The sequence below is a fragment of the Belonocnema kinseyi genome, chromosome 10 (assembly GCF_010883055.1).
Source record: "Belonocnema kinseyi isolate 2016_QV_RU_SX_M_011 chromosome 10, B_treatae_v1, whole genome shotgun sequence".
Classification (NCBI taxonomy): Eukaryota; Metazoa; Arthropoda; class Insecta; order Hymenoptera; family Cynipidae; genus Belonocnema; species Belonocnema kinseyi.
In genome coordinates, this window is record NC_046666.1 from 80,935,635 (window position 1) to 80,948,897 (window position 13,263).

Below are 13,263 nucleotides of genomic sequence, written 5' to 3' on the forward strand. Positions count from 1 at the left end.
ATATATCTAGTCGGGAGTGGTGCTGACTGAAAACAGATGATTTGGAGCGATTCGCGCGCCATCTGTTGGTCATTCTAAGGTCTTATTGAACTACCCTCGTACTAGCCTTCACTACTCATTAGAACACTGTGGTAAGTACACACAAATTGCCATGATTGATTCTAGCAAATTTTTGTTTGGAAAGTGTGTCAAAAGTAAATTTTATCAAGAGAAAAGAAGGACAAAAGAAAAATTTTCACGTATAGTAAATTGTTTATTTCAGCAAATTTTTGTAAGGAAAATGTATTACAACTTCATTCTATCGCAAAATAAACGTCAGATTCGATTTTCTCGTGCAAGAGAAAAAAAAACCCATACACATTTTCGAGCATAGAGAATGAACAGAGAATGACATTGAAATTTCTGCCAGAATAGAATTATATGGAATATTCTGGGAATATTCGAATCAAAATTACAAAAAATTTTACCTCCCATTCGCCAAAATAGAACATGCAATGGAGCTAGTCTATGGTAAGCCTAAGCCATGGTTTAGGGGACTTCGCTCAAAGACTGTAACCCATATTGATGGATCCTTGTAAGTGAAGGAAATGTTGTCGCCCAGAGAGGTGGTACTTTTTTGGGAGTGTAATTTTTTCAGTATTTTCATACCGCTTTTTGATAAAAAGTTTAAAAATAAATTCCTAATGACATAAATTTCAAAAATATAGAAATGTTTTCGTTCCGCACTTTTTTACATCTTTCATACTTGTTTAGCCAAAGTTACATTTTTACTATTTTTTACAGTAGGTATAAAAAAACTCTCAGATGTTATAACTATATTTTGCGCCACTTAACAGAAGATAATTTCAAAAGGACAGCACTTAGTTTCCCACAAATTCAATATGTATACACTTATGATTTTCCCGGACTTATAAAATTTTTTTTTCTAGTAGAAAAGTCTTTTAAACTTAAAAATTCTGTTTTTCCTGTAGACTTTAAAATTGTTTTTTGAAACTATAGGGTTCCTCTAAACGAAAATTATCGCATCAAGAACGATAATTCAAAAACTGTAAACATTTGGAAACGTGCAGTTGAGAGCTATAAAACATTTTAAAGAAATTGACGTGCACAAAAATATTTAAACAATGAGCATAAGAATGTTTCAAAGGACATTTTGCTAAGGCGCAAGTTCCTTGCATTCATCAATAAATACCGAATTAATTATACTTTTTTAGTATCATTTCCACATAGTTTCAAATTTCGATTTCCATAATTTGTTTTTTTTCGATGCATTCTAATAAATGAAGCCTTTCTATAATTTCTCGAAGAAAAAAAACTTTACTTTCGTTTTTTCCAACGAAATGAGAATAGAGGTGTATTTGTCTAATTCAATTTCTCAACCTAGTCTTAAATGTGGCTCAGATTTCTTTTCTTATTTGTCACGGCCATCCAGACGCTTCTTCCATTTCCCTTCTTTATTTTTATTTTTTTTTTTCATTTTTCTTTTCACAACTGCCTCTATGGTAGCATGCTCGGGGAAGATCGATAGTCGGCAGCTCCGGGGAAAACTCTTGAGTTCCTCTAGTTCTTGACTGCTTCGCATCCGAGTGGAAAAAATTGCAAGCAACCAAAGACGCACGTCGAAGTTTCGGAACAAATACGACGAAACTTTTTACGGAGAAAACTTTTTTAATGTGATAGTTCTTACAATATCATTGCACTTTTTTACACTTGGGTGGTTTATTCTCGTTATTTTCCTTTTTCAAACGCAGATGTTGTGTGAAATGAGTTTAAATTTCCCGCCATGTAGCTCAGAGTTTTGAAAAAGTTATTGCGAACTTGAATTTCCATTTCTTGATTCGGCAATGAGTACAAGTTTTGCAGTCACATCTGGTATTTCAGTACTTTATTCAAACTTTTTCAGAGCTGTAAATATGCAGCAGTTCTTCGATTTGTTATATTTTATACTTTAAAGTTCAGATTAATTTATTATTAAACTGTTCTTTGCTTGCTTTAGCATAGTTTTTAAATGTAGGGTTTCGAATTCTTAATTAAGCATTTTCACGAAATGGAGAGCGATCATCACTTCGTCGAATGTTGAGGGGGAAACAACGATATTAAATGCATTGGACAACATTTTATTTTTGTAATATCTTCTTAAGAAATGATTATAATTTTATTATTTCATTAAATAGTTCTTAAAAAATAAAAAATAATTTTCAAACACGCGTATATAGAAGAGAATTTTTTTTTTTCAAAGATATTAATAAAGAGGGCCAAAATGGACCAAATCCTATGCGTTTGGTCCACTGTCTTAATCTCTGCACTCAACGAATTTAAGTTAGGTATCGCTTAAGTGAAAATACCTATAATTGGTGTTTGATAAACAGTTATCTTCAGGAATAAATATGATAGAAAATTATCAATATTCTTATTCAATAGTTTGAAGCTTTTATTTTTTGAAGAAAGGCACAGAGAAATTTGAATTCTTTTCACGTTGCTTATTGCATAGAAAAAGCCTGATAATAAAATCCAAAATAGAGGAAGGCCCTGTATTGCAAATTGTCGATACTCTTTGATATAACCCAGGTAGGAATACCCTATCGGCCCATTACTGGCCCAGTACAGCCTGCTAAAGTTCCAGTACTGGCTGACTGTACTGGGTCAGTACTGTGCCAATACTGGCTTGTAATACTTGGCGGTACTGGCTTGCTAGCACTGGCGTAGTACTGACTGCCAGTACTGGGGCAGTACTGTCAAACCGCTGGCGTACGAAAATGCCGGGGTTAATTTTAAAACTGATAAAAAATTATTTAATTGTTTTAAAGACCACCCATTCATCATTATACGACTACATATCGTCCGAATATTATTTATAATTACAAAAATATAATTTTCAAAATATTTGTTTAATTTTAACACTCACTATTTCTATAATCTAAAGATATAACAAAAAAGGTATTTAAAAAATAAATAATAATTGACTGCGAGTATTTTGTCAATACATGTTAATGGCACTGCTTAGGATGAATACATGTATTACATTTTTACACATTATATCACAAATAAAATTTCTAACGCTAAAAGGGATCGATCCTACATATCTGTACCTAAATCTATCGAGTAGCAGTCGGGAGTGCTAACCACTGCGCTTAACCGACAAGTTTAACTTGGTGAAATAGCTATCCTCATAAGTTACAGTTCAGAAAAGTTAAAGTACCGAATGTTGAGCTCTCTTTTTCTAATTATTTATTATTATACGACGTTATGTAAATGTAGAACACACGAACTTCTAACAGGAATATCAATAAAATAATTATTAAATAAATAATTTTAATCGACTACAATTTTTCTTCGTGTAATATTTTATTTTTTCGCGTTTTAGACCATTTTTAAAGTTCTGATAATGACATTTAATGAGCATTTAAAATTTGTATCGACGGAACTTGGAAATTTTACCACGTTGCGCAAAAATTTTTTTAATAACAATTTTCTTTAAACCTTCGTGTAACATTTTGCTTTATAGGTGTTTTAGACTATTCTACAACGATGAAGACATACATCCAATGTAATTTTTTCTGAACATTTAAAATTTTTCATGGAGGTGGAACTTAAAATATTTTTCTTAAAAAAAGTAATAGAAAAATAATGTTTTAAGCTTAATTGTATAGTCAATTTCTCAACATTTCAAAACACCCTGACAACATTTGTAGACGTGTTTTTTTTAGGTCTATTTTTGTACTAATGGCATAGTGCCGCTCCGGTCGTGCAGCCAACGTTCTGCCAGTACTGGGCGGACCACCGGCTGTCCGTACTGGTGGGCAGTACTGGGCCAGCACTGCGCCGGTGGTGAACTCCGGCACACTACCGACATTTCCACCTGGGAAAGAAACTCTCAAAAATGAAAAATTCTTTTGTTCATTTTTCATTATCGAAATTATCGAAGTAAAACTAGAAGGTCACTGGGTCATTAGAAAAAAAATAGGTCAGAGTCTCGAGCTGTCAAATGCGTCGGTTCGTGGTGTTCCAGATTGTAGGGAAAGGTCAAAATAGTCTCATTTTAGGGGCTTCTGCGTTCATATCATGTGCAGCTTGGCTTCCTTTGGCGGCTGCAATATTGAGCTTTCAGCGGAGCTCAGAGTTATGCAATGTGCAATTGTGGAAGTGTAGAAAACGCCTGTACAAAGCAAAAATGCAACCAAGTGCGACGAAACGCATGATTGGCGGCGAAGCCATCGCAGATACGACGTTACAGACAGGTACATGTGAATCGTTCACGACTGCCTTCCCAATACCGATCTACATCGACGACTCTACGATACTTTTACCTTCCTATGCCCGTCAAGAACATTGACTATTCACTATTCCCTGGTGCCTGTCTGGCACCAGGGAGTGAGATTCGCTGCTCTTGACCTATCCATATGTATTTTCACAGTTAAGGTTGATGTTCCAGTAGAGGAGTAGCGCTTATTTTCTCCAAAATATGTGTTCCTATTCTATTTAAACATTTACATTTGTATACATTGAGTTGGATTTGAATTCGTGCAATTTGAAATTGAAAGTCGTATTTTAAAGTTTCCCATTTGATTTAAATAATTTAAAAATTCGCCGGCTCCGAAAGATTTCTATGGAGTTAATTCTCAATTTAGTGACACGAGAATAATTTCCACGTTTCATAATTTGTTTCCTATTCCCTGGCTACTTTTACCTTTTGTATTCGAACGTTGCGTTGCGTTTCGCGTGTGAAGCATGTCTCACGCACGTCATGTGCGCACACACACAATATTAAACGACTCACGTGCTTACGAGGTAAATTGTCATACTGCAAATCGAATTATGATTGGATGGAAAAGTATCTGTCATATCTCATTGAGAATATTATACCTTTCGAGTTTAGACCTTTACAAAACTGCAGACCTTTGAAGATTATAAGCTATACGGACGTTATTGCAATTAATTCGAGATTTTCAGGATATCTTTCTTAAAATGAACCGGGTGAAATCTGCACGAAAATTAAAATTAAAAAATAAGTTTTTGACCCGACGACAAGCTTCCCTGAAGAAGAGTTTCGTAAACCAGCGTACTACTACTTTTTTACACATTCTTCCATGATTCCTTCATCTGCCCTCTTGATCTTCGCCATCTTTTCCTTTTATCCGTAACTGTCTTTACCCTGTTTACCCCCCCCCCCTCATATATATATTTCTTCCCAATATTTACAGAATCACCCTAGCCCCTTTTATCTCCCATTACTCTCCTACACTCTTCTGCCCAGCCCATCTTCCCTCCCTACCTGCCTTCCTTAACCATCCAACCTCTCTTTTGCTTGCCCATCTATACTCTTCCCTTCCCCTTCTCCCGTGCCTATCTTCCCTTAACCTATTAAACCCGCTCACCCTAGTGACCCCATAATCCCTATCAACCCCAACTCTTTCTACTACTTTCCTATCCCCCAGCCCCTTTGACACTCTGCAATTTATCCTTTTCATCGCACGATCTCCTATCTCAGCCCTCCCTTCCTACTCTTCTCAGGGATTTATGATAATTTGTAAAACCCCTCTCCATTTTCAAGTCAGCTCCACAAAATTAGCGATATTTTTTTCACACTCATCTCCCTATTGTAAATACTCCTCACCCAAACTAGTGATGATTTATTTACCCCTTCTACCTTTTCAAATCCCCAATCAAAATTTCCACACAACCATCTCATTTTAAACCCTCGCCCTACTCTGCTAAAGCGAATGGTGCTCATTTTTTCAAAATCTCTCATTTCCCATTATCCCCAAATTTCGGAATTTAGAACTTTCAAGTTTTCAAAATTTGAATAATTTTTATATGAAAAAATAGATATCTTGAAAACTATTAGAGATATCGATTTAATAGATTCAAAGTCATTTTCCATGTAAAAATTTCAATCGCAATTCATATTAAAAACTTTCGACCCAGATATCGTAATCTTGCACTCCGTTTCATTATATGCCCAATTCCCATACTTTGCCATACTATGCATTAAAAATAATCTCCACGTTTCGAGACCCCCTGAATCCGAAAATCAGGTTTTCACGATGGCGTCTGTCTTTCTGCCTGTCCGTCCGTAAACACGATAACTCTCGAAAAAGTGAGCAAATCAAATCCATCTTTGGCACATTTATTTTAGGTCCTTAAAGAAAGGACGAGTTCGTGAACCAGCTATTTTTGATAAAAGTTCAAAAAGTGAGCGCATTTTGAAAATTTTTGAGACCACTTTTTTCTGAATTTGAAAATTCTAGCTACGGATATTTATAATATTAAAAAGAACAAACAATATATTCTAATAACTTTTTCGATAATATGAAAATTCTCAGAGATATAGCGTTTTCAAAAAATTTTTAATCAACCGAAAATCAAAATTTGAAGCCAAAAAACGCACGATATGAAAAAAAAGTCAAGAGAAGAAAAAAATTTCTTTTTGAAAGCCCTACAAAATCATCATAACAAATTTTTGGATTTTCTTCAAAAATTAAAATTTTTATTGCACAAAAAATAATAAAAAATTCGATTTTGTGGACAAACTATGTAGGATACGAAAAAGATGATTTAAGTAAAGGGAGTCATCGTGGCTCAGATTTGATCGTAATCGTCTTATGTGACAACACTGCAGCTTTGGCAACCACGCTGGCGCGGGTTCGATTCCCAATAGAAAGCGAGGCTGGATGTGTTTTTCAGAAAGCTTCGCTTCTGTCTCTCAGTATACTACCCTACAGTTTAAAATTAATCATATAGTACAGTCGTTATCGACCTTGGCAGTTGATGTGACTATAAATATTCAATTAATAACAAAAATGATAAAAGTTTGAGGAAAACAGTTAGGGAACGTTCAAATATGACGCAGTATTCACAATAAAGAGAATTTTTCATAGAGAATTTCAAATTCATGTTTTTAGAATGAGTTTTAGATTTAAAGTATTAAAAGGAGAATTTTAACTAAAGGATTCAAGATTAAAATTGTTGAAATTTTTATTTCTAAATTAACAATTCAAATTTGAGGCGCTAAAAATTAAATTCAAAATTTGAATATTGTAACATTTTCTATTTGTAGGCAGCCATATGAAGGAACTATCAAATTTAGTGTTGATAACTGTATTAATATTTAAAAATTAGATCGCTGTATGTTCAGGATCTATAAATGAAAATCCTAAAAATGAAAGTTTTAAATTCCAGATTTTTGAAGGCAGAAAACTAAAGAGAAATAAATCTGCTTTATTTTGTTTGTATAGTTTATTCAGGAATATGAGCGAAAGAGGGGGGGGGGGTAATCTAATTGTTTTTCTTTTTTTGAACTTTAAACATTTTTTATAGAAATTTACCTTTAAAATAATCCTGTGAATATTTAGAAATTTTTTAGAAATTGTTCAAAAATAATTATTTAACTAAAAAATGTGTTTAATATCTCAGATTTTTACATATGTTCACGAATTCTTTAGCTACAATGTTTGAATTTGAAAAGAATAAACAAATAATTAGTATTCAGCTACAATGTTTCTTTGGCAAATTTATTTTTCACTAAATTGTGATTGTTATAACGTTATACACGAGAAATCAAGGTAAAAGATTATTTAAATTAATTATTCTTCAAATACAATGCTTTTTAACAATTGGTGTTCTTATTACTGTGTTAAAAAAATTAATAAAAAATAAAAGAAAAATTTGTCATCACTTTTTCGTCAATAAAGAAAGCAACATTTATTTAAGGTATATTTGCCTACTATACAATAATTGACAACTGTACAAAGTTTTTTACCATTTATTATTGATACTACTGTAGGATTTTCAAATATACAAAAATTCAATTTCATTGACATAAAATTCATTACTTAACATTCTTTTTCTGGTATAAACAATTGTGTAAAGATTTTTTTATTGCAATGTTTTTAAAATTAAATAAAATAAAAAACTGGTAAAAAAAACTTGTTCTACTACATTGGTATTGTTTTTTTATCAATTGCACTTCGTTAAAATAAAATAATGTTTTTAGAATTCTGCAAGATTTATCAATAGTTATTAATAAAATTAAATAAAATTGAAGTCTACGCTTAAGTAATTTTTATAATTTCGCATCTGAGATATTAATCAAAGAATAATGCTTCTAATTGCAAAACTGCGCACCTGCAAGATATTATGTACTTTTTACAAATTTAATAAAACTGACTGTTGAGTGCCACCATTCATGTGCTGAGACGTTTAAAACAACTGAGGGAAAAACTTAATTAATTTCAATTCACCTGAACTTAAAGTCAAAAACTTACATTAACAATTTCTACAAAATTTATTTTTGAGAGTTAATACAAATCACCCAGACATTATATTCAAAAAACGTTATTATACTTGGTTTTATGTCAATTAAAAAAAAGCCATCAAATTTGCACTAATACAGATACTAATTTCAATATGGTTCATTTTATAGAGAATTCTAATATCTTTCAACTTATTCAAGAGAAAAAATCCAGCTTAACCTAATCATCGATAAGAAGAAGGTGTCATACGCCTGATCAGAAATGTAGTTTCGTTTAATATTTGAAGGATGGCAGTACAGGTCTAGATTAATAGCATTTTTTCGAAAATTAGTTTACTGCTTAAAAAAATCTCAAAAAGGAAATACCCGTTGCGTTAAAAAGAATTGTTCGAATTCTCATTAATTAATATAGTAAAACTTGGAGTTTAAACTTTCGTTAAAATTTTAGCTTACTAGTTTAGCATAGTATGAATTTTTTTGTTCCCTTCGCGATATTTTTCCAAATTATTATCGCACAGAAAATCGCCGATCCGCCAATGTGCACCGAAATCGGTGTTCAATAGAGTTACAACAAATTTGAGCCACACAGGTTCATTCGGAGAATCTAGGGGAAAAGCATCATTTAGACACTGTTTTTTCTCACCCAGTGCAACGGGAAGTGTCTTCTACAAAATGTCAGTCACCTGTCAAGATCATTTTGTCGGTCGTTATTTAAGTGAAACAGATGTTAATAAGCAGGTAAGTTATAATAATAATTACCTACTTTTTATTTCCTCCCATTTACCAGCGACTAAATAGTCTTGGCATAAAAATAGTACTTGGCGTGATGTAATATCCAAATGTTAGGTTAGTCAAAACCTACTATATGACATTCAAACCTCCAAAGCCGGGATGTACAAACTAAGTCGTGACCGTCTGCATCGAAATTGATGCCTGGTCGTTCGAACAAATTTCCACTAGATTTTCTGCGGAAGTTTAAAGGTACCTTAAATATCTAATCTTGCAGTTGCTAGTGTCATGCATGAAAGATAAGGTAAATACAATTGTATAATAAAAACAGAAATTTGTTTTTCGCGATGAGTAGGGATGTAAATTTGCATGAAACTTTAATCTGATGAAAAGTTTCATGAAACATTGGGAGTTTCGTGAAACATTGCAATGTTTCAAATATAGTGGCGGGAACATTCAAACTGATAAGATAAAAGCCTATTAGGTATTTTCACTTCAATAAACAGCTAACTTCACTTCGCAGATTGCTGAGGGGAAAATAAGGGACCAAATGTATGGGATTCGGTTCATTTTTGCCCTATTTTGCTAACATCTTCGTAAAAGGTAATTTTTTCTATATAAGTGTAGTTAAAAAATAGTTTTTATTATTAAATTACTATTTAATGAAATAATAAAATAATAATAATGATGATTAATTACAAATATATTACAGAAATAAAGTTTTGTTCCATGCATTTGATCCATTTTTACCCCTCGGCTTGGCGCGCGATTCAAAATTACATTAAAAAACAATTCTTGTAACTTAAGTAAATAATTATTAAAATATTCACAAGGATATATACAAATTGTGTAACTTTGATTTCAGGTAAAGAAATACAACACATATATTATATTAATAACAGTTTATTTTCAGTGAATTCCAAAGGCCAAATTATATTTTACAAAACATTTAATTTAAAAAGAAATTTCTTGGAAAAGTGATTGAAAATAATTATTTATAAGTTTTAAATATTTTGTATGTATTTTTCTGGGAATTTATATAATTATATAACCAATAAATGCATAAATTATCACGACTTCATTGTAGTTATGCTTTCTTTTTTTTTTACTTCAAGCGTCGTTTTGTCATGTCTCAATCGAAAAGAACAATCTGAAATTTTGTTTTAGAATTATTCAAATATTATTATTATATTCTGTAATTATCTTCTATATATCAAGCTGCTGAAATAGCATGTGGTATTTAAAAAAATGTATCTATTAACAAATATTTTGAGAAATATTAGTCTTTCAAATTCAATGAAAATAAACTGTTATTCATCAAATATATGTATTCTAAATTTTTTTCTTGTCTGAAATCAACAGTTACACGATTTGTATACATTTTTGTGTATATTTTAATTAAAGAAATTTGAAAATTAGGTAAATATTGTTTCAATTGGTTTCCTTATTAACAATTATTTAGGCTAATATCGCAAAGCGAATAGTTGCTTTGCCAGGTATTCAAGTGGGTGACAGCGCGGTTCAGAACTCCACAACTCTGCATGAGCCAAAATTCAGTCTCCAAATGATACTTTCCCCTAGATGCCCACATGGGCACCTACGTTCAGAGGAATACATTTGAGACTTGAAAACTCTCTCAAATGATCATTGGGAGCCCAATGAAATTTGAGCTGCAACAAATTTAACACTAGCGTTATTCCGCGCGTTTATTGAAAAAATTCTGCTTTTTAAATTTTTTTAAAAGATTTGTTATTCTTATTCAGCTTCCCCATATCTCGAGATCAAGTTTTTTTTTTTTTTTCAAATTGAAAATTGAATTTTATCTGTGAAAAAGATTACTCCCCTTCGCTTAAATCAGCAACACGTCATCTCGGAAGTAGACTTCATTCTTACTTTTAAATGGTGATGTTGATTTTATAGAATGTTTTTCGGTCTCCTAAAAAATTTTGATTTTGTTGGTTGTCTAGTTTTATACTTCCACCTTTCATTTATCACTCCAGACCATTAAGCCTAGAAACCTGAGTATACGTTTCCGAAGGTTTTTGGCGTTCTAAATCCAAAACTGAGGTCCAAATTGCTCAATTGGCTCTGGTTTCAGAATTATGCTAACCTAAATGTGCACAAATCGCGATTTAGGGCCTTATTTGAGTTCATGTAGTATCGCCACATTGCTTTAAAAAAAACAATTAACAGTACAATTCTTAACCTCAGATATCTTTTTTTCGCTCAGCTATCGCATTTTTTATTTTTTTAGTTATCCATAAACCTACAAATCATAAGCCCATGAAGTCTAAACAGGAACCGCACGGCCACAAAAAGGAAATGTAATTCTACATAACCTCAAATATAGCCCAAAATCTCCATTTTTGCACATTAGGTTTAGAATATCTTGAAAACCAGAGCCAATGGAGAAATTTGCACCTCATATTCAAATTCAGCGTACCAAAAACCGTCAGAAAAATATACTCTGGTTTCTGGGCAAACATATCGTGTTGGCCTGTGTAATTACTTTCTTCTCAATATAAATTTTGTACGTGTATGTGATCTTAAAGTTCCTATTTCTATGCGTTGGTTTGGGACAAAATACAAAAAGACATCTTTAATTAGATAGGGGCAAAATGTGGTCGGGAAAAAGCGGGAACTTCAAATTGGCTGATCACAGGACATCATGGAAAGAACTGAAAATGCGTTTATGTAACACGATTATGTTTTCTTCGCTTTCTGGACATGGTTTGGAGCAAAAAGGCAGGCAATGGTTGGTGGTGGGATACTTTATCGTCCTAGGACGATAAAGTACTCAGACAACCCTGGGGCTACTCCCTAGTAAGTTTATCTTTCCGTTAATATTTAAAAAAATTCATTTTCATCGGGTTACCTTTTAATATACTTCAGTTGTCTACTTCAACGCATTTCTCCTCCAAAAATAATCAGACTGGTTTTTCTTTAGCATGCATGTTGAGCAATTTTAGAAAAACTTTGGCTTCACCGATTTTGATAAAAAATTGCCATAGAGGTTTTAAGCAGAAAAATAGATAACACTTTTTTGCTATTGTCGAAAATTTTTTTCATGATATAGTACTACTCCGACTAATTTGGGAGAAAAATATCTTGAACTTACAGAAGACAAAAAATACAATATTTGAGTTCATTATTACACATTAAGCTTTTTTTAAAATGTTTCACCTGCAAACTGATTTTAATTATTTATATGCTGGCAGTGAGTTGGCACTCATAGAAAATTGGCCACAAATTGCAACTAGGATCAAAGGTATGTCCAATGTAGACCCAGTATTCCATGATACCACAGGTACGTTTGCATTAAAAGTATGGTGACACGTGTTAGTGTAAAATGTTTAATAAATTATTTGGACCCATTAATGTTGGGAAGTGGAGGACATCTGCTGCGGACACGCAGAGCGGCTTTCTTCTGCATGTTACTGTTACGAGCCAATTGGTAGCTGAAGTTGAACGTCTGAAAGCCAAGCTGAATACCGCGAAGAGAACACTCCAGCCGTTCCCCATCATAGTTGGGACAGACTTCGCGAGTATTACGGATTCTTACCTCTACATAGATGACTTCTATTGTCGGGTCGACAGTCCTTTGAGGGCTATTGATGTTTGTTTTAAGATATGTCATGCGCTTCACGCATTTTACCCACATCAGAGTGAGTACCCGTGGCTGTTCCTACAGAAGGCAATATACAGCATAGAAACTAAGTGGGACTCCGCAGTTCCGTCTGTAGAGACGAGAGTTGAAGAATATTTAGACCTCGTTTGTTAAAAAAAAATCTCCAAGATGCCGCACTGTCCACTGTGTAGTCCAGAGCTTCCGTCCATACACGCACTGATTCTGCATTTAAAAATTTATCATTTGCATCAAGCAGTGACTATGTATAAATGTCAAGAGCTGAATTGTCACAGGGACTTTTGTGATTGGAAATCGTTTCGGAAACATTTAATTTTGTATCATAAGTTTTGTGTGCATGTGGGTGACCCTGTTATTGCTTCGTGTGAGTTTAATGAGAGCAGTCACTCTTCACAAACTTTTAATGATTCTTTTGTTGATGAGGGGAATCTGGAAAAGCCAGTAGATGTAACTGCTCCTTTGTCGCCTCAGGACATCAGTAATAGATTGAAATTCTCACTACTTGCCTTCGTTGGCAAACTTTATGCGGCGCCGGATTTGCCGCGTAATCACGTTCAAGTGATTGTAGAGGACATGAAAGAATTCATTGAGGAAGTATTATCACTTGTGAAGCCAGCAGTATTAAATTCTTTTAATG

The 13,263-nt window shown here is 33.0% G+C and overlaps 1 protein-coding gene across 14 annotated transcripts in view; it reads left to right on the top strand.

Annotated features, from left to right (window-relative positions):
• LOC117181817 (rap guanine nucleotide exchange factor 6-like) overlaps positions 1–13,263 on the top strand; it is a 493,078-nt gene that overhangs the window by 287,143 nt on the left and 192,672 nt on the right. The window lies entirely within an intron of this gene.